The sequence below is a fragment of the Gossypium hirsutum genome, chromosome A13 (genome assembly GCF_007990345.1).
Source record: "Gossypium hirsutum isolate 1008001.06 chromosome A13, Gossypium_hirsutum_v2.1, whole genome shotgun sequence".
NCBI lineage: Eukaryota > Viridiplantae > Streptophyta > Magnoliopsida > Malvales > Malvaceae > Gossypium > Gossypium hirsutum.
Window position 1 is genome coordinate 102,246,240 of NC_053436.1, and position 22,150 is coordinate 102,268,389.

Sequence of the window (22,150 nt, forward strand, 5' to 3'; positions counted from 1 at the left end):
TTGTCTATCCATATTCAGATGCAGCATTGGAACTACGGAAATTCCATCTTCATTTTGAACAAAGTATTTGCCGATTGAAGCAATACCATATAATCTCGTCGTGTTTCCGTCTTCATCGGTAGCAACCTTGCAATCCAAGACCGAATGGGCCGTCAGAAATCGAAGTATACGGTCGATGATTTCGGAAGCATTAGGGTTCTTAGCTGGAAGTCTGGAGACAATCTCAGCAGCAGAAACCATGGAACCTGGACCCGATTTCGCTATAAGCTCGAATAAATCAAGATCAACGGCGGCTTTCAAAGCAAAAGGGAGCACTGTTGAAGTAGCCTATTGAATTGCCCGTAAACAATCTTCCTCTTCCTTTGTTGTACTTTGTTGTGAACTCATCATCCTGACTTTTAGTTTCCTGTAATTCTGGGTTTGGATAAGAATTTGCAGAAAGTTTAATCAAATGCACAGAAATTTATGAATAGGCAGTTGAAATGCATGCAGTTCTGAAACGACATTTATAGAAGTGGTAAACGTTTTTTTTCCGAATTATATGGAGCCCACAAGGCTAGGATTTGGATTAATTTATTAAAATGATACAAGAAAATCTTTCATCTTATTAATTTTCACGGATCCAATTTTTATTACTTATCATTTAATGTTAACCTAAATTAAAAGTTATATGTATATTTAATGATTTGACATGATGAATTTTAATTTATTAAAATTTATTTCAAAATTTTATGATTCCAACAAAAATATAAAAACAGTATGTATCATTATTAATTTTCTATTTATTTATTTATTGAAATTATTAGATTAAGATTTCAATTTACAATGTGGTATATCAATTAATAGATGTTATTTATTACGAAGTTTTAGATTTTGATTATTAATGAATTCAATTTTTATAAATTTTTTATGTATTAATGATGTTTTTCAAGAATAAAATTTGCTCGAAGAAATCAGTAAAACGATTTCAAGTTTATTCACCCAAGACCTACAGCCTCACACCCACGGGTTCTCCCACAGTTATCATAGTTAATCCTCATTAAGAGACTTACCTACAACTTCAGACTTTTCTACATGTTTTTCCTTCTCCTTACATTTTGGAAGATCTTTAAGCTACCTCGTTTACGCTTGTTCTTCTGTGCTAGTCATAGCTCAATCTCCATTACCTTGTCCTAGCAACTTCCAAGCTCGTCCTTTGGTTGGTGCCATAGCTAAGCTATGGTCATACTAAGTATGGACCCATGTTTAATTTCCTAACGGACTATCCAGTGTTTTATGTCTTAATGGACTCTATTGGTTGCCATAGACGAGCCATGGTCTTACACCTTATAATCCCCATGTTTATTGTCCCAACGAACTCTATTAGTTTCCATAGTCGAGCTATGGTCTTACACCTTATACCTTTTTTGAGGTGTCACACTGGAGGACCTTACTGTCGTTGTAGTATCAGGCCATATAGCTACTGATTGTCGTTGCGGTGTTACTCTATGGAACCTAATAATCGTCGCCACAGTATCACTCTAGTAAGTTAGATGATATCATTTTGTTTCATATTTAACGTTGATGCTTGAATATCATAGTGTCCGCTCCGCAAGGCTCAGATCTTAGCACTTCACAGTTTTCACCCAGCAAAACTGAATTGTGAAATCTAATGGAAATTCCATTTTCCCTATCCATCCGCCCATTCTTCCATATCTTTATTTCTATCTTTGATGCTCAAATACTGTAGTGTCCCCTTTTCAAGGATCGGAGTTTCGCACATCACAATTTGCACCCATAATTTTTGTAATGCCCCAAAGTATAGAAGGTTAGATGAAATGAGTAACCAAGAAATAAGCCTTAGGCTTGATGGTTAAGTAGCTAGTACACTTTTTTGTGATCCTATGTTCAAACCTCGTCTCTCTCATTTCTTTTCTTTTTAATTTTAGCAACCTAGGATTAAAACCACACTATAATAAATATTACATGAAGCAGAAAACAAACAAGTGTGGCCAACGGCCTAATTGGTTAAGCATTCTCCTTTCCCCATTGGATTCCCAAGTTCAAGTCATGCCAACCTCACCCCTATTTCCCTTCTATTTTCGCTAAAAAGGTAAAATACCCTACAACCCCTTAAAAGTTTAAAAATATAGCTATTTAGTCCTCTTTCCTAATTACGTTACAATTTTGATTTATTTCTTTCATTCCAATTACAATTTCTCCCTCTATTCTCTATATATCTTCATATTTTCTTTTCTCCCCCCTTTTTTCATAATATTTCACATTATTTTGTTGTTAAAAATTATTTCTTTGCTTACCCCGAATCAAAATCAATCTCCATTAAAATGTTTTCTTACTGGTTGTCAAACTCGTCGTTTATAACCTTTGTACCTTTATCAAAAATTCGATAAGTTTAACCCTTTCAATTAGTAGAACTCGTATATTTTGAAATAGCATCAATCCACATTAATACTTCAATTCGATTTCAATTTTTTTCAATTCTTTCCAAAATCTTCTATTAATCTTGATTAATTCTTGAAAAAAAAACATTAACCTGTGTATAAATATCGTTTAAAGAACCCACTTTAGGTACCCTGATAAGATTTAAATGGGAGGGACGTCACTCGCTCTTCTAGTGAAATGTGGGTGCTCTTTTACAAGCAAATTGGGGTAAAACTATGCCTAAGATAGGGCCACATGGGCATATGGACCACATAGACATGTCCCCCTAAAACCCTAGGATAGTTTGCTTCTCACACTACCAAGACCCCTTCATACAATTTGCCACATAGGCCTGTGGATCACACAACTCACCACACAGTCATGTGCCTTAGAAACCTTAGTGTGGTTCGTGAACTATACGACCTGGCCACACGGTCTTGTCTCTTATAAAGCTTAATTTTCCAATTTCCACACAGCCACAATTTGTTACACAACTTGGCCATACGACCATATAACCCCTCCACATAGCTTAAGGTATTGCACACGGCCTAGCCACACGGTCGTGTGCCCCTATTTTTCAAATTATATACTTTTGACCCAAAAAGTTATGTTTTGTTCAGTTTAGTCCCTAATTAATTCTCAAATCGTTTTAATGTTTATTTTTGTTCAATTAAGTCTCTAATAGCATGTTTTATGTTAGAATCCATAATTGATTGAATTATTATGGTATTTATATACATAGTTACATGAATTGTGAACAATTTATATATGACTATTGTATCTATACTTGTGATCGTACATACAATATGCCTTATGTTACTATTAATCCAAACACACGAAAAGTATTACTTTTACTACAGAATTGATTTGTCTTTGACATATGAATTACTACGAAATCAAGCTATTATGAGCATACTAGTGCTATTGTAGAGTTGTGTCAAAAGCATAACAAATGTTATTGTATTGATCTATTTGAACATGTCATATTGCATTTCATAGGTGGGACAATATGTATGGAGGAAGTATTGGTAGTTTATCTGCATTATTTTGTTGTGTATTGATTTGTTCGAACATTTCATATTGCTATTGTATTGATAGATCCAATTTGCGATGTTTTTGTTGTGAACCCTCAGCCAAAGGTAGATTCCATCTGCAACGTTTTTGTTGTGCATACACAATCCAACGACAACTATTATTTGCAAACATCTTGTGCGTCCATAGCTAGTGGCAGTTTTTACCTGTATTATTTTTTTGTATAACCACATTCATAGGTAGATTCCATCTACAATGTTTTTGCTATGCGTCTACAAGCGTTGACAGTTTATCAGCAAACTATTGATGGTTAAAACCATAACCCGATGTGTAGGTGATTGGAGTTTTAGGGAACTTCCATTGTAGTATGTAGCGGTGGGGTAAGATCTTTTCTGTTAAACTGAAATAGTATGACATTCATAAAGCATGTGCATACAAACTGGATTTTCTATGATGACATATTTATACTTATGTATAAATTGTTAAGTGAACTAAAATATTGACATTCTGAAATTGTTATGAATTCTAAGATACTATTGATGGTTAATCTGAAAAATCGATACTCTGATTTGCTAATTATCACATGTTATTATTTATTATGACTTATTGACTATTTGCACTGGTTTTGCTTGTAATGTTACTCACATTGAGCTTTATAGCTCATTCCCTTTTAATTTCTATCTTTTCAGATAACCAACCAGGTTAAGATTCGAACACGACACTCAAAGGGGCTCGGCTCAAATATGTTTTCTTATATAAACATTTTAGATTTATTATTTGATAATTTATTATTCAGAGATTGTATGGATTTATTTTTGAACTATGGCATGAGACTTATTTTTAAACTGAAACAGTTAACTTAATTTAACATATGGTTTTTAATTAATTAAGCATGAAATATAGGTTTTATTAAAACTAAGTTAAAAATTACTTTCCACTGTTAGTTTGTAAATAAATAGTGAGTAATAAATAAACTAAGTTTTCTTAAAGAAATTATTGTTACTTATAGAAGTTAAACTAAAACTTTTTTTTTAATAACTCGCCAGCTTTTCTGAGAATAGACTAAATTTTCTTTTAACACTAATAAATGTTTTAAGTTGACTATTTTTTTAACTTTAATCATACTAAGCCATCTTGGTGGCTGATGTAATCTCCTAAATTCGAGTTTAATGTCTAGATTGGGTTGGGGAGGTTACAATTTAGGATGACGGTAAACGGAAATTCTATTTCCCAAATCCAAATCCTAACTTCATCTAACCCATCAATAATTTTCCCTTCATACTCCACCGTTATAAATATGCATTTCATGCATTTCACACACACACAACGACACTATATACCCACACACGGTACGCAAAATATTTAAACATTGAGACATGGCCACTAGACAAATAACATTCGTTCTTACAACATTCACATGCTTCTATTAGTCTATGTACTCGTAGCATACCCTTTCAACACTTTTCATTTACATTCAAGTTTCGAAACACAATATGTTATAGACAAGAAGGTATTTCGATCTAGAACCACAGCACTATAGATCACCCAAAAAGTAGAGTACATAAACTCACCTTACTTATTTTATCCTCGACAGCTTAGTTTGTCCAAATGCCAGAGCCTCTTTTGTCCTAATAACTAAGCATGTCAACCATTTATCGGTTAAACTAAAGGCGTTCAACCCTTAACAACCCAAAATTCATAATGATACAGAAGCTTTTAAGAGTTTTTACTCTACTTCTTTCTTTAATCCACAAGTAAATAGAGGGAAGGAAGCTTATTAGTTCCTCAATTTCTCTACTACCAGACTTTAATTCATACGATGGTTATGACATGTAGAGCTTCCTTCAGCTACACCCTCTTTTTCTTCAGAGCGTCTGAAGAAGATGATGCTTTAGAAAGAGAAAAATTGGTTAACAGAACTGAGAAGAATTTTGTTTCCACACACACACATATGTATTCCATTGACATTGTCTCTACAAACCAAAACAACCACTCAATCCTAATCATTTTGTATCCCACTATGAGACTAGTCAATTCCATTGTAACTAAACCAAGATTGATATCCTACCATCCCCAATCAACCACTTAAGTTTCTAAATATCTAATTAGAGTAAAAAATTTCTATTTCTATACAATCAGCTCCCCAGCTCTTCTTTGAGTTCAGGTTCTTAAGAGAATTGGGTATGACAAGATGGATGCCAATATTGTGTTTTCAATAGCAACATTGATGAGATAAATTATATTGTACAACCAAAAAAAATTGTCTAATGATGCAAAGTGAATGGTTTGAAAATTAAAGAAATCCATTTATGGGTTTAAGCAAGCCTCTCATCAATTGTACTACAATATTTACCAAGTGATTATCTCATTCGATTTCAAGATGGTTTTGGATAATGATTGTATTTACCACAAGCTCAGTAGGAGTAGGCATAGTCTCAATCAATACCCCAAGAATGATTTTGAGATTACAAAAATACATAAAATTCCTTATTTTCAGTAATGAGAAGTCTAATGTAAGTTCAAGTTTGTACATGTTTAGCTATTGCGTACATTGTTAGAATGGTGTGCAAATATTTGAGCAATTTGGGTGTGGATAATTGCAAAGCAATTAAACGATTCATACAACAATTTCAGAAAACAAATATTACATTCTCTCATATCAGAGTTTGATAAGTTGGAGATCATCAGGTATACAGAGTCCATTTTGTATTGAATATGGATGCAAAAATTTAACATTTTAAATTGTGACAATAAATGATAGCCCTTTATTCCAATAACAACAGGAGCACATCAAAGTCAAAGCACATATGCTTTAAATTCAATGTTCTTAAAGTAAGAGCTCAGAGTGGTCAAGTGCTTATAAAGCATATTGGGACTAACTCCATGATTGTGGATCCATGATAAGTCGTAATTTATACATATTTTTGTCCCATGCTTAGCATATTTATGGATGAATTATCATTAGATTTGTAGTATTCGATGCTCCTAATCCTTTAATTTCATGTTTTATACTTAGGTGAGAATAGGAGAGTAAAAAGAGCGAGAAATGGGCCAAAACGGAGAAAATGGGTTAACATGAGAAATCAACACGGCCTAGACTTCCTTACACGGATAGACCACAAGCCTGTGCCTTTTTAGCAGACCCTAACACGACCTAAGCCACCTCACACGGGTGTGTAGCACGGCCGTGTCCCTGTCGAGCCCAAGTCTAGTTCTATTCGGAAAAAGCCACTTTTGAGGGTTTGGAAGCATTCTAAAGCCTATATAAACACCCTAGAAGGGCACCTAAAAGACACACAGAGTAGGAGGCAAGGAATTACTTGAAGAAAGCCTATTGATCCATCTTGGATGCCGGATTCTCCTTTAAGACTGAAGATCTCCCTTCAATATCCTTCAGGGGTTTTTGGGTTTTCTTTATGTTTTGTTATCATTATTCTTCTGAGATGTTTTCTTTTACATATATGAACTAAATCCCCTAAATACTTAAGGGGAGTGAAACCTAAGAGGGATCTTGTTATTATTTTTTGAATTATATGATAAATACTTGATTTGTTCTTAATTATGTGTTCTTAATTCTTGCTTTAATATTCCAGGATATTGATTCAAGTACTGATGTGCTTATTTAGAGGAGCAAAAGTCCCTCTCTAAGAGTAGATCTAGCATAATTAAGCGGAATTGATTGCACCCCTAGACATAGGGCAACATAAATCTGTCGGATTAGGGTCAAACCTAATAAGGGAATCCATAGATCGAGTTAATGCAACACTAGGGGTTTTAATTAGAAAGAGATTTCAATTAATCAACCTAGGGTTAGACGTTGTTAGTCTCGAGAGAGATAATAATATAAATTAGGGATTTCTACGGATCAAGTCAAGTGAATAAATAGTCTAATTCAGAGTCAAATAACAAGTGAAGTCTAGGTGGATTTTCCCTTGGGTATTGTCCAAATCAATCGGTTTTCCCAAAAGTATTTCCCCAATTTACTTCATGTGCATTTTTAGTTCAGTTAATTAGTTTAGATAAAGTAAATCCCCTTATTTTTAGGCTAGATAATAAAAAGAAGGGTAATACTAGTACTTTTAGTTCCTGTGGGTTCGACATTCCAGCCTTGCTATAAGCTATACTACTGTTCGATAGCTGCGCTTGCCTTTATCGTGATAATAGTTAGTTTCCAAGTACGATCAATCATAAATATAAAATTTATCACACACATCAAGTTTTTGGAGGCATTGCCAGGGAACTAAGATATAAGGAACGCTTAATTTTTATTACTTTAGCCATTTATTTTATTGCAAGTTAAATTTTATTTTAATTTTGTTATATTACTAAATTTCTTTTATTTGCTTCTAGCAGGTTTTTATAATTTATAATTAGAAGAAATCCGTCAGGACCTCTACTTTTTTATAGTGAGATCGAAAGCACAGCTCACAGAAACCGAAGAGAAATAAGGCGAAGCCTACGATACATAGAGTAAGGGCAAGAGGACTATAGTCAAACTACAATCGAGGGGATGGCTGAAAATCAGAATAATCAGCTACCTCCTGTGGTTGCCGCAGATCCAATAAATCAGAATCCTGCTCCTCGTACTATGTATGATTATGCTAAACCTAATTTAACAGGAACTGAATTGAGTATAGTTAGACCTGTTGTTGCTGCAAATAATTTTGAACTAAAACCTAACACAATTCAAATGATACAATAGTTTGTTCAGTTTGATGGTTTGCTGGACGAGGATCCAAATACTCATTTGGTAAATTTTTTTGGAGTTTTGCGACACTTTTAAGATCAATGGTGTTCTGACGATGCCATACGCCTTCGGTTGTTTCTATTCTCATTGAGGAACAAAGCTAAACAATGGTTGAACTTGTTACCACGAGGGTCAATCATAACTTAGGAACAAATTACCAAAAAAATTTTACTAAAATATTTTCCGCCTACTAAAATGACTAAATTGAGGAATGATATCTCTTCTTTTGTGCAGATGGATCTAGAAACTCTTTATGATGCATGGGAGAGATACAAGGACCTATTAATAAGGTGCCCTCACCATGGGTTACCTTTATGGTTGTAGGTTTAGACGTTTTACAGCGGTGTGAACCCCTCAACAAGGCAACTTATCGGCGCAGCCACCGATGGAACATTTAACAACAAAACACCTGAAGAGGCTTACGAATTTATTGAAGAGATGTCATTGAATAACTATCAGTGACAAGTCATGAGAACAAAGCCGACAAAAGCAGCCGGTGTTTTCAACCTCGACGCGGTTACTATGCTATCTAACCAGGTAGAACTTTTAAATAAAAAGATTGACGGTTTGTACGGTTCTACTCAGGTACATCCAGTGATGTAGTGCAATTCAAATGGAGGAGGAGTACACACAGAATATCAATCCTTCAACCCTAGCACCAAGTAAGAACAAGTTCAATATATAGGTAATAATAATTCTAGACCTCAAAAGAACCCATACAGTAACACTTATAATGCAGGTTGGAGGAACCATCCCAACTTCTTATGGGATGGCCAGGGAAATCAAAGGCCACAACCCCCCCAGGTTTTTAAAACCTTACCAGCAAGAAAAGAAGCCGATTAAAGAGATGCTAATGAAATTTATCTCGGTGTCAGAAACTCGTTTTCAAAATACTAAGCCAGCACTTAAGAATCAACAAGCGTCGATCCAAGGGCTCAAAACTCAGATAGGCCAGCTTGCTAAACTGATTTCTGAACGACCACAAGGTAGCTTGCCGAGTAACACTGAATCCAACCCAAGGGAACAATTGAATGTGATTACCGTTCGAGATGAAGAAGGGTTAGTTGAACCTGAACCAGAACCGAGGCAAGGAATTGTGGTAAGTAAAGGTAAAGGTGAGGTGGTCTATAGTAAGTGAAAATCGATAAGTAAATAGTACAAACCTAGTGTGTCCCAGAACGACAAGGAAAGACTACACGGACAAACAATTTGGTAAATTCCTTAAATTATTAAAGAAATTACATATTAACTTACCCTTTATTGAAGCTCTTTTGCAGATGCCAAACGCAGTTAAATTTTTAAAGGAGCTTTTAGCAAATAAATGGAAGTTGGATGGGGTGTGGCATGTGGAGTTGAATGCAGTTTGCTCAGCCATTCTGCAGAATAAACTGACCAAAAAATTGAAAGATCCAGGGAGTTTTATGATTCCTTGTTTAATTGGTAATTTAGATGTTAATAATGCATTGACTGATTTAGGGGTGAGCATTAACGTCATACCCTATAAAATGTTTAAACAACTAGGTCTTGGGAAACCCAAACAAACTAGGATGAGCATTCAATTAGTAGATAAACCATTAGATTTCCTAGGGGTATCATTGAAGACGTACTTTTCAAAATCGATAAATTTATATTCCCAATTGATTTTATTGTTCTAGACATGGAAGAGGATAGTGACGTACCTTTGATTTTAGGACGACCTTTTTTAGCAACTGCTAGAACCATTATTGATGTTGGTACAGGTGAACTCACACTTCGTGTGGGTGATGAAACAATCACTCTTCAAGCTCGTAATTTGAGTAACACATCGAATATTGAGGGTGGTTGTATAAATCATGCTACTAATACTAATCATGTGGTGCAACCTTCTTTACAGGAAACATGTTCAAAGAGCATACATGAGCCATGCTCAAGTAACAACAAAAGGACCCATCTATGAAGAACGAAGACATCAAATCAATGAACTAGATGAATGGCAGATACAAAAACTGATAACACACGATAAACCAAAACCACGCCATGACGGACTTAATGTTTTATCAGATCAACTTAAGGTTGGAGACAAAGTACTACTAGATGCAGCAGAACCTCAGCTTCTTAAAAGTGGTGCAATTTTCTATCGAATGGCCCACAATTCTTGCATGATACTCATATTGAGGATTAGCATCGTACCATTTAGGGAACGGAGGCTGCAATGGCTTTAAATAAAAAGGTGCCTCCACATGTACATCGAACAAATTTTGATATAATTCTTTATATGTCATAGGAATTGGTGTAAATTGAATCTTCTCATTATTCTGCCTGGTTCCTGACTCTTGCTGTGATGAACCCTGATCGGCAGCTGTCGCCTTTGGTTGACTTATGGTAATAGACTTTGAATATCCCACGTTCGCATTGTTCACCTCATTCTCCTTCTTCCGTGGCACAGACTTTTTAGCACTTTCTCTTACGTCTATCCTTCCATTTCTTATGGCATTTTCAATCATTTCTCCTGTCATGACCACATCCGCAAAGCTTCTCGTGGCACTTCCTAGCATATGGGTTATAAACGGGGCCTTTAAAGTGTTAATGAAGAGTATCGTAGTTTCTTTCTCTAAGAGCGGTGGCTGAACTTAAATGGCCATTTCCCTCTACCTCTGCGCATACTGCTTAAAACTTTCATTTGGTTTCTTCTCCATATTCTGCAGAGTAATTCTATCGGAAGTTATATCTATATATGGCTGTATTGCTTCATAAACGCCTGTGCTAAATCTCTCCATGAACTAATTCTGTTTCGACTCAATTGATTGTACCATTTAGCAGCTACCCTACCAAGCTGTCTTGGAAGCAATGAATCAACAATTGATCATTATGAACATACCCTGTCATCCTTCTGCAAAACATAGTGATATGAGCCTCAGGACAACTCGTTCCATTGTATTTCTCAAATTCTGGCATCCTGAACTTGTATGGTAGTACTAAGTCCAAGTCCAAACTTAGATCTTTTGCATCAATTCCCAGGTGTCTATCAACACCTTCCATTCCTCTAACCTTTTCCTCCAGCCATTTACACCATTCCTTTAACTGCTTTTGTGACTCTGTCTTTGCTCTTTTCTCTTTCGCGACCTCATCCAAATCAGGGACCATTGGATTATTTGAGTTGTTACCAAGATTATAACCTGAACCAGCTTGAAAATTCATTGGTACTGAAACCTCGACCTGAAACTGCTGAGGCCTGATCGTAACAGATGGCTTCTGCAAATTAATCTTAGGTTGTGCCTGTACATGTATAGGAGTGAAGCCAGGCGGATATTGAAGGTCTTCATTATTTTCTCCCATATTATCCATAGGACCTTTTCCCTTATCCACTCTTCCCATCAGCAATTGGGACAATTGACTTATCATTTCTCTTTAGGACTCTATCATTTGTTCTTTCATCTCTTGCTGAATCTTAACCAACTGTTCTTGCATCTGTAACTGCATTTGCTCTTGCATATCTTTTTGCATTTGCTCTAACTTTTCCAGTCTTTTGTCCATTGACTTAGTCTTTTTCCTTGTACCGTAAGGATGCGTATTTGGTGTGTTTTTGTTAGTTTCCAGATTACTGAAATAATTTTTAATTAATTAGAATCTTATTATAATATTTAATGCATATGATGTAATGTAATGCAAATGCATGAATGCAAAGGAGGCATCAATTCTGATTCAATTCCTTTTAGAAAACTTTACTAGAAAATAAAATTATTTACATAAAACTGAGTTACAAATACGACTTCGCCCTAACACTCAGGGCCTTAATCTTCCTAAGCAATGAAGCTAGTTCTTGCCCCCTATCTGACTCCAGCTCATACTTCACACTTAATACGTCTGCTTGTACTGCTAAAGACTGCAAGTAGTCAGCTACTTCTCGGATTTGTGTTACGGCTTCTCCCATGATATAATCCCTGTTTCTTACTTGGTCTTGAGAGTGATGAAGTTGATTCTTCCATTATTCCCCATTTTCCTCCAAGAACCCAATCCTCATTTCACAACTTTGTAATGCTGCCTCTAACTCTTCTATTTTCCCTTTCATTTCCTCGATCTTACTTAAGCTTGCTTTCAACTCAGTCACAGAATTGTGATTCCAGTATAAACACAGAGATCTCTCAAGTTCCACTACTCTGGTTCTTAATTCATCTTTTTCATTCTTACTCTCTAACAGACTTCTTTCCAAGGCTTCATTCCGAGCTTGAGCCTCCTGGTACCTCTTTTCCCATTGATCTTTCTTATCCCTTTCTTCTAGAACCTCTTGGCGCCATTGTTCCAAAGTCTTTCTTAGCCCAGCAGTCCTCATTGATAAGCGCAACTTCTTATAATCTGTTTTCAAGCTTTCCAAATCTTCCTCAATTTCACCCTTCCTTTTCTGTAGCTTTTCTGCCTCTGACCTTTGAATCTCCACTTCTAACTTCAAGTGCATCTTTTCTTCTTCCAACTGCTCGATCTTCCTCCCAAACTCAGAACTCTTCTTCTCAAAATCTTACTTTATAATTTCCAACTCCGACAGGGCAATTTGTAACTGTTTTTCCATTGGTCGAGCGCTTTCCAAACTTGGTCTAGGAATATTATCATTGACCCTTTTTCTAAACCATCCATTGTATTTAGGTGTTACCATGGAACCAACAGTCAGCCTTTTCATCCAGTGTATTTGCCTCCAAGCATCAGACAATTCCTCAACCTTCTTCCTATAGTGGTCTCCTTTATATGGGAGTTCACACTGAGCCAACCCATGCGTCGTAGGTATGAACTACATACCTCGATTTATATTGCCTTAGTGCAAGTAAAGGAGTATATCCAGTAGCTCCCCAAATTCCCAACAATGGCACCCAATTATAACTCCCACATCGATACAAGATTTCGTCAGGAACTATCCAAAAAGCTCTCCACTCTACATCATCCTCCTTGAGATTTTGGAGAATTTCCATCCATTTTTCTTCTGAAATATCATTTCTCCTTTGCATCGCCATCTCTTCTTTTAATGGGGAGTAACCTTCGGAGAAAACCCTGTATGATACCTTATTCACTTTCCAAAAATGCCCGTGAAACCATACCATCAACAACTGTGCACATCCAATAAATCGACCTTCTCCTGTCCTCCGGCACATGCTCAAAGATCTAAACGTTTCGGCCAGTATTGCAGGTACAGGTGTGACTCCCTTCCCGAGACGATCAAACAAATCAGTGACTGCCTCATCAACATGTCTTAAAGCCTTAGGAAAAATCACAAATCCATAGATGCTTAAAGCAAAGATATCAGCTCTTTTCTTTTCATCCGGGTGCGTCAAAATCAAATCTCTCAAATTTTCCCTGGGAATACACTTACTATCCCTCTTCTGTTGAATTCGAACAGTGACTCAAGATGCACTCATCCCCGAAATATTCACCAGTCTCTTCGCAAATGTTTGACCATTAGTAACCTTAGCATAAATTTTTCTGACTTGAGCTTTTGGACTCCTCAACAAAGTAATGTATTCTTCCAAAGTAGGAAGCAAATCTACTTCCCCAAAAGTGAAACAATTATAAGCAGAATTCCAAAATTGAACTATACCCTAGAGCAAATGCTTATCCACCTTAACATCGAGCAAGTACGGTATATCACCATAACTTTGGTAGAACAACTGTTTAGTGCCCTCATCCCAACGAGTCCATAAATCCTTTAACTCCTGCAGCTCATTCAGTGTTACATTGATACGAGTAAAGTTCTGTAACTCTGAAGTATGTCCTTCTGTCAGGCTATCCCCTTTCTCTGTTTGTAACTTCTCTGACCATGCACGAACGACCGCATTATCCTAAAATTTACTAAGAAATTCATTCTCCATGTGAAACTTTCTAACCAAGTAATCGAATACGAACCAACACCTCCTTTAGTATGCAATGTCATGTAAAACACAACCAAAACAAAACACAAGTTAGTATCAAATACGAGTAATAAAATACAAGTATAGCAACAAAGATAATTATAACACACATATGGGTAATGAATAAGGTTTGACGCAGCTCTACCTAAGGATAGCTCTTAAGGTTCACTATAGGAAGCTCGGCTCTAGAGTAAAGGTACCCAAACCAGCAGATTCCTCAATCCTCACCCATTATAGGCTCATATGGATCGAGTTCGGTTCAGGGGAATACATTTCCCTATGACCATGCGGAGATAAAAATCTCACAAATTCATAGGTACAGATGTATCCTGGAAGCAATCCACTAGCCCATACGGAGGTGAAAACTGCACAAAAGCGTAGTTTCTTATTCCCACTTAACAGGTATAACCACGGCGGTCATGCAATGCAATGCCATATTTATTAGACAAGACGCGAACCACAACAATCACACAAGCAAATGCAAGTAAAAGAATCATAATTTTCAAAACAAATTTTCAATTCTGTGATACAAGGACAGAAAACAATCAATTTTATGGCCTGACTCTCTTTGTTCAATCCCCAGCGGAGTCGCCAAGTTGTCGAAACCCTTTTTTTTTCAAAACAATGGGAATCGACTTTGAAAACAAAAATGTGGAGTCGCCACCAATCTCTTGATTTAGGTGTGATTGGGCCACCTACTAAAACGCTTTATTCAATGAAAATAATTTTGGTTCATATAAAATCAAATAAAATGGGTTCGGGAGTTGGTTACGCTTGAGGAGGGGTTAGCACCCTCATTACGCCCAAAAATTGGTACCAAATTGATTTGATGCTGTCCTTATACCAAAAGGTTTTCAAAGAAAAGATTTTCCAAAATATGATTCTTTTTAAAATGTTTAAATAGCTCAAATTAGCGGTCAAAATTCTCTCGTTTCAAAGATATGCAGTATCATACCCAGTACGATTGGATACAATCCTTTATACCTTTAAAAATACGATTGATTTTTGACTTTTGAAAACTCGTATACTAAAATTATAAAAAGGTTATCTAAATATTTAGTTCACCGAAAAAATCATACCCAGCACAATTGAGCACGATTTTTCGAATTCCTAAATATTAGATATTGCCTTATTTTAGAATTTTTGGACAATAAAGAAAATTGGAAATTTGTTCAAAACATGTTTATTCGTTTTAAAATGGAATGCTTAATGACTTGTATCAAAACATTTGTATGAAAAAGGGTTAATGAGCATGAAATAATAGGTTACAACAAGTCACAATTAACAAAATCCACAATTATGTACAATTATTCTAAGTAAAATGACTAAATTCTTAATCACGGATGACGAACAATCAATACAAAAATGATATACAACAATAATTAACATGACATACTATAAAACAATTCACCGAATACGTATAACATGGAATTAGAAATCAATATATAGTACAAGATATTTTCAAAATAATGCTGAATTAATTAACACATAAAATAAGTTGACAAATTGGTATGAGAGCTAGAGATATATAATTATTTAACGTAAATATTGTAGAATAAAACATTTGAATCAAATAATATGTAAAATATTTCAAACAAATTTTTTTTTTAAAAAACTGATAATTTGCATGGTTGCTTAAATAACATATAAAAGAAAAAAGAAAAAAGACATGATAAGATATAGTGTACATAACAAAGAAAATTATATTTACAAAATACATAAATTTAGTGATGTATATTTATAAAACTATACTTATAAAGAGAAATTTAAAACAAAATATACCGTAATTTTACATATAACAACTTAATTTGGATTGATGAAAATAATTCATGTATAAGGATAATAAAATATGATGGTGTATACAATAAATAAATGGTACGATTTAAAATATAGTTCTAAAAAAACACATTATACACATGAATAATTTTTAAAAAATATATACATAAAAGAAATATTAATTTGAAATCAATAATGTAGACTATAATAAAATAATTTAATATGGGTTATATACATATATTTTAGAAATAATTAAATGTTAGAATGTCATGAAATAAAAATATGAATTATAAAATTAACTTAATTTTATCATATACTATGCATTTAATAAAAGTAATTATATACATACCATTTTACTTAAAAATATTTAAAAGAAATGCTAAATAACATACTAGGATAACATAATGTGGAGACACATTTGAAAATAACAATTTTTTAAATACAAAGATGGAGTTCCAAAACAGTATCATATGTACATAGAAACATTTAAGTGTGTCATAAATCAAGAAGTGTTTTAAATAATCTATGTATCAACATATATGTAAATATTTGACAACACTTTATAATAAGGTATTTAAACAATGTAATGTAAAAAGAATTTTAAACATTCCAAAATAATAGTTATTATAAAAAAAAATTAATAAGAACAATTAATATACCATTATATATAAAATATTTAAAGAAATAGGATACATACGGTGAAAATATAAAAAGAATCTCAAAATAATCATACAAATGCAACCAAACAAAATTATTAACATGGATTAATGCATAAACATATTAAATATATTTTAAATTAACCGATTGTACAGCTATAAGACCAAATTAACACTGTAATAAAATAGGGAGGATAATTTACAAATAAAGTAATCATAACATGGGCCAATGCTCAAAGAACGTAAATGTATGGGGACTGAATTTGTAAATATCTCGCGCCCACAATGCTGCAAGGAACCGCGGATCAAAGTGAAACAACGCACAAATTAGCAGGCCAGATTTTAAAACATAAGGTAGGCAAATCGGGCGCAAATTGAAGGCTGTGCGCAAGGGGAAGGATTCGTCGCACAAATTCCCCATTCATACAAAACATGCGCATACCCGGCCTGCCAAACGGGTTTACGCGCGGGCCTTCACTATTGCAAACGACACATTTTGTAAAAGGTTACTTAAAACCTTTCTTTCCCCATTTCCTTTTTCAAACGCAGCCCCACTGTTTGGCCGAAAATCACAACCTTAAAATTAGATTTCTAGGGTTTTTTTGTTAGCAGCCGAACCACCATCGTTTTGGTGATCAATCAACATGCAAACAGTACCCATCCTCCCTGTTGAAGGCGCTCGACCATGCTTAGAGAAAATTAGTAAGTATTTTCTTCCTCCCGTTTTTATTTTTTTTAAAAAAAAAACTTCAAATCTCACATTATTTTCTTTAAAAACGAAAATAGGTTCATAAAGCAAAGAATCATCACTACTTGTTTCCTCGCCTTTACCTCAGTATTTCTGAAGTATTCGGGCTTTCATTGGGATCAACTCACATACTAAAAAAAATTTGAATCAAATGAAAAAATAAACTAAAAAAATTCATAAGAGAGGACAAAAGAAAACTTGAAATCACCTTTGCTAATCTTAAATTGCTTTTTCTCTATTCTCTGTGCGTGTGTACAGAAACAGTGTACGTAAAAATTTGTGGATTACATCACTTGCTTTTATAGCCAGATTTTCAAAATAAATAAAATCTTAAAAATCCTATTTTCCTGCTGTCATTTGCTGTGAAATCTGTTATTGGCTCCTTCTGGTGCATTCTTTTTCAGGCTCAGTTGTACGGAGAAGATGACCCGGTGACATGGACGCCACACACTGGGATCTCGCGTGGGAAACCGTCCCTCTGGTGCCCTTCCAGTGTATTCCAGGAGCTGCTACTAAAATTCTCTTTCTTTTGGGCTCTTTCGGGTTTGGGCTAGATTTAGGATATGAGTTTATTAGAATTGGGTTTTAGGACTTATTGTGTCATGGGTTATTTTGGTAATTGGGTTGGGTCTATATTAAAGGATTTTGGGTTTAAGTTATTTTGGCCCAAATATTTGTAACTGGACATAGGACTTCTGAATTTGAATTCTTTATTTATGGGTGTTTTTTATTCAATTTATTTGTTTGGCCTATTTTAATATTTTAAAAGGGCCTGGGCAAGATTGGTTGATTACATAGTGAAATTCTATTATGGTTATATATATTCAAAGTAAAGGTTAAAAAAGAAATAGGTTTATACCAAATTGATAAGATTTTTTATTTTCAATTCAATTGATTGAATTGATGGATTTATTAAAACAAATTTGAAAAAAATTAAAAAAATAGTTTTAATTTTAAATTAATATGCATTAATTAATTAAAAATACAGTTGACTTGATATTATGAAGTTTAATATAATATTAAAAGATTAAATGTTCAAATCTCGTCAATTACAATAGGCATATCTCTCTATATATATAATTGTATTTTTTTTCTAGTTCAATGAGATTGATGATTAACCAAAAGCAAATAAAATAAAATTAATTTTTATATATTATCCTGTAGACTGAGCAATGAGTAACACGAATATACTTAATCAGAATCTATTTTTCACCAGTGATTCAAATTAATACTTTCATTTTCTATTTGTTAAAGTTTGATTTCTTTATTAGAAAACTAATGTTGTTATTGGAAGTTACTTGTTTGCTGAAATATAAATTTATAAATAAATGTGCTTGATTGTAGTCTCATTATGGTTTATCACTTTGAAAATTGTACAAATAAAGTAAAGAATACCAAAGGTTTATTTGTGTAATTCGATTTTTTTATGTTAGTTCAATTAGTAATTTCATTATTTTTAATTATAAATACAACAATCTTTCAAATTCTATTACTCCCTAAGCATAGAGATCTCACTTTTGTACTTAAAGATTAGAACACTCACCACTCACTTCCAAATCATCTCCTCAAAACTTGAGCAATAAACACTCAAAAATGTTTACAATAATAGTTTGCACTATCTTACAAAAACAATTTCTTAATGAACATATTAGAATGAACTCAATATGCTCTCATACAAAACTTAGACAAGTCTCAAAGTATATATCAATTTCAACTTGCTAACATAGAGTTTAAGTGATTAAAAAGTAACTCCTTTGAAAATGGTTATAATATCATTAACAATCAAAGCACAATCAATCAAAGATATGCTTTTCAAAATCAACACAATCTCAATCAAATCTTCACATTTCAAGGAATTAAGAGACTCGCCCGAATTTTATCCAATCTTCAAAGCCAAAGATTGGTTTCCATAGATGGATCATAATATCTTCAATATAATATTTAAAGATTTTCTTCATTAAATTGTTAAACTAAATAAAATAAGAAATAAATTGTTTTAGTTACAACTTGCCGTGGGCACTACCGAGTACCACACAACTCCAATCTTCACGATTCAACGAATTAACTCAGATCGATTTCATTTAATCATTATTTAAACCAATAAATATGTATTGTGGTTGGTTTAGTGCATACTTCACGATTGAAGAGACGAAGAATGCTAGAAATTGCTAAGAAATTTTTATGAAGCAATATCAGAGTGTGGAAAAGTGATAGTATTGGAATCAATATTGCCAGAACTGCCCACGCCTGACATTGTCACACTACTGCAAAACAGGTTTTTAGTGGCGTTTTTAGCGGCGTTTGAATTGAAAACGCCACTAAAAATCGAATAGATCTAGCATTAGTGGGGTTTTTAACAAAGCGCCGCTAAAGATCGAGCATTAGCGGCGTTTTTAACAAAGCGCCGCTAAAGATCAAGCATTAGCGGTGCTTTGTTAAACACCGCTAAAGATCTGAGCATTAGCGGCGTTTTTAGGAAAGCGCCGCTAAAGATCTGAGCATTAGCGGCGTTTTTAAGAAAGCGCTACTAAAGATCGAGCATTAGCGGCGCTTTTTTAAAAACGCCGCTAAAAGATTAAGCAGAACCGTTTTACTTCAGTGGCATAGCGGCGCTTTGTGGAAAACACCGCAATAGCTTGAGTTTTAACTTGGTCTATGTTTTATGATTTAAGCTTTAGTGGCGTTTTGGGTTATAAACGCTGCAATTATGTCAAAATTTTAAAATTTTAATATATATTTTTTATCAAAATAGAACAAATAACTTATAAGTACGTTATGATGTATTTGAAATTTTTTATATTTTAATCAAAATACAACAAATATTTTTAAAATTTTATTATATTTTTAACGAAATCATTAATCATTTTATAATTATAACATTATGCTAGAGAAAATAATGATATGAATTTTATCATCATCTATTTTAAACTAATATTAGATATAAAAGTATTTTGGTAATTATATTAGAAGGGAAAATTTTACGATTATATCAATCTCGACTAGACCCAAATAATATATATTAAAATTAAACCGCTTAAAACTCAATTAAAAAAAAACTAAAACAGTACATTATTTGCCCATTTTATGGTTTAGGGTTAAAGGTTTAAGATTTACTATTTAAAGGTTTAGGGTTTATGGGTTTAGGGATTATGTTTACGGCTTATGGTTTAAGGGTTGGGGTTTAAAGGTTATGGGCTAGTGATTAAGGGTTTATGGGTTATGGGTTAATGGTTTAGGGGTTAATGCTTAGGGGTTTTTATTTTGTGGTTTAAGGTTTAGGGGATATATTTTAGGGTACTTTAGTAGGGGATATAGTTTAATTGTTTAAGGTTTAGAGTATTGATTAATTAGTGTTATTATTTTGTGGTTTAAGGATCAAGGGATATAGTTTAGGGGTATGATTAATTCATACATTTTGTGGTTAAGGCTTAAAGGTTATTATTTTATGGTTTATGGTTAGGGGATATAGTTTAGGGTTTAATGGATATATATACTTTAGGGTTTAAGGTTATAGGGATATAGTTTAATGGTTTAAGGTTTACAGTTTTGATTAATTAGTGTTATTATTTTGTGGTTTAAGGATCAAGGGATATAGTTTAGGGTTATGATTAATTCATACATTTTGTGGTTAAGGCTTAGGGGTTATTGTTTTGTGGTTTATGGTTAGGGGATATAGTTTAGGGTTTAGAGGATATACTTTAGGGTTTAAGGTTATAGAGATATAGTTTAATGGTTTAAGGTTTAGAGTTTTGATTAATTAGTGTTAATAATATTAAGTATTTTGATTAATTAAAAATATTATAAAATATAAAGACAAAATGATATTAAAATTTACCGGCGTTTTATTGAAAAACGCCACAAATATCCATGGAAGCAAAACGTTGTCGTTTTATACTTTGTTATTACTGGCGCTTTCAGCAAAAACGCCACAAACAGCATGAAATACCGGCGCTTTTCAAAAACGCCACAAAGTTATATCAATTGAAACGTCGTCGTTTTCATTTTTTTAGTGGCGAACTCTATAAAACGCCAGAAATATCTGTCAATAGACAGCAGACGACGTCGTTTAGTATTTTGTTATTAGTGGCGCTTTATCACAAACGCTGCAAAAAGTTGTCATTACTGGTGTTTTTGAAGGAAACGCCACAAATATCTTTTAGGGGATTGGTGGGAAACGTCATCGTTTTTTGTTATTTTTATTAGTGGCATTTTCTGAAAATGCCGCAAACTCTAAATTCTTTTTAACTAAAACATCGTCGTTTCTGTGTGGCCCGAAATTGCTTTACTCTCTGCCAAAATCAATTTCCCCGATTTTCCCCAAATTTCCCCCAACTTCTTCTCCCCCAAATTTTTTACCCTAGTTTCCCAACATCGCATTGCATCCAGCGACAGAGAAGAAGCAAACGAACACGTTGACTTTCTCCCCTCTCCCTCTCCCTCTTCCTCTCCCTCTCCCTCTTTCTGTCTTAGGGTTTTTCTTTCTTACCAATGTGCTTTTCTTTCTTGGATTTAGCTTTTTCCATGGATTCCCAATGACACCCAAATTTTACAAGGTATGTTTTAACGTCTTCCTGCTTTCTGGGTCTTTCTGCTTTTCTTGTTTTAATCTTCCTTTCTCTCCTTGTTTTATTTTGCTCTCCTTCTGTTTGTTGAAATTCCCCAATTAATTCCATTTCTTGCTTATTCTTTTTTCTTAAGAAATGTGGGATTGTTTGTTAGTAAGATTTTTTGGGTTTTTGTTTTTCTCGTTCATTTACGAAAAGAAAACGAATTTTAACTAAAACTTAGCTCTTTGATTATTTGATCCCCGTTTCATATGATGAGATCCGAAGTGATCTTTTCTTCTTGTATTTGGACTAGGCTTGAAAATGTTTGTTTTGTTCTTGAATTTGTTAGTACT

The 22,150-nt window shown here is 33.9% G+C and overlaps 1 long non-coding RNA gene and 1 other non-coding gene across 2 annotated transcripts; one reads left to right on the plus strand and one right to left on the minus strand.

Annotated features, from left to right (window-relative positions):
* Nucleotides 1-8,401: 8,401 nt before the first annotated feature.
* LOC121212826 (small nucleolar RNA R71) lies at nucleotides 8,402-8,508 on the minus strand. Its single transcript, XR_005908200.1, has one exon. It is a non-coding gene; the product is annotated as a small nucleolar RNA R71 (small nucleolar RNA).
* An 8,363-nt stretch (nucleotides 8,509-16,871) lies between these two features.
* On the plus strand, nucleotides 16,872-17,985 carry LOC107893154 (uncharacterized). The gene is made up of 2 exons (XR_001682745.2): nucleotides 16,872-17,204; nucleotides 17,655-17,985. It is a non-coding gene; the product is annotated as an uncharacterized lncRNA (long non-coding RNA).
* The last annotated feature ends 4,165 nt before the right edge of the window (nucleotides 17,986-22,150 follow it).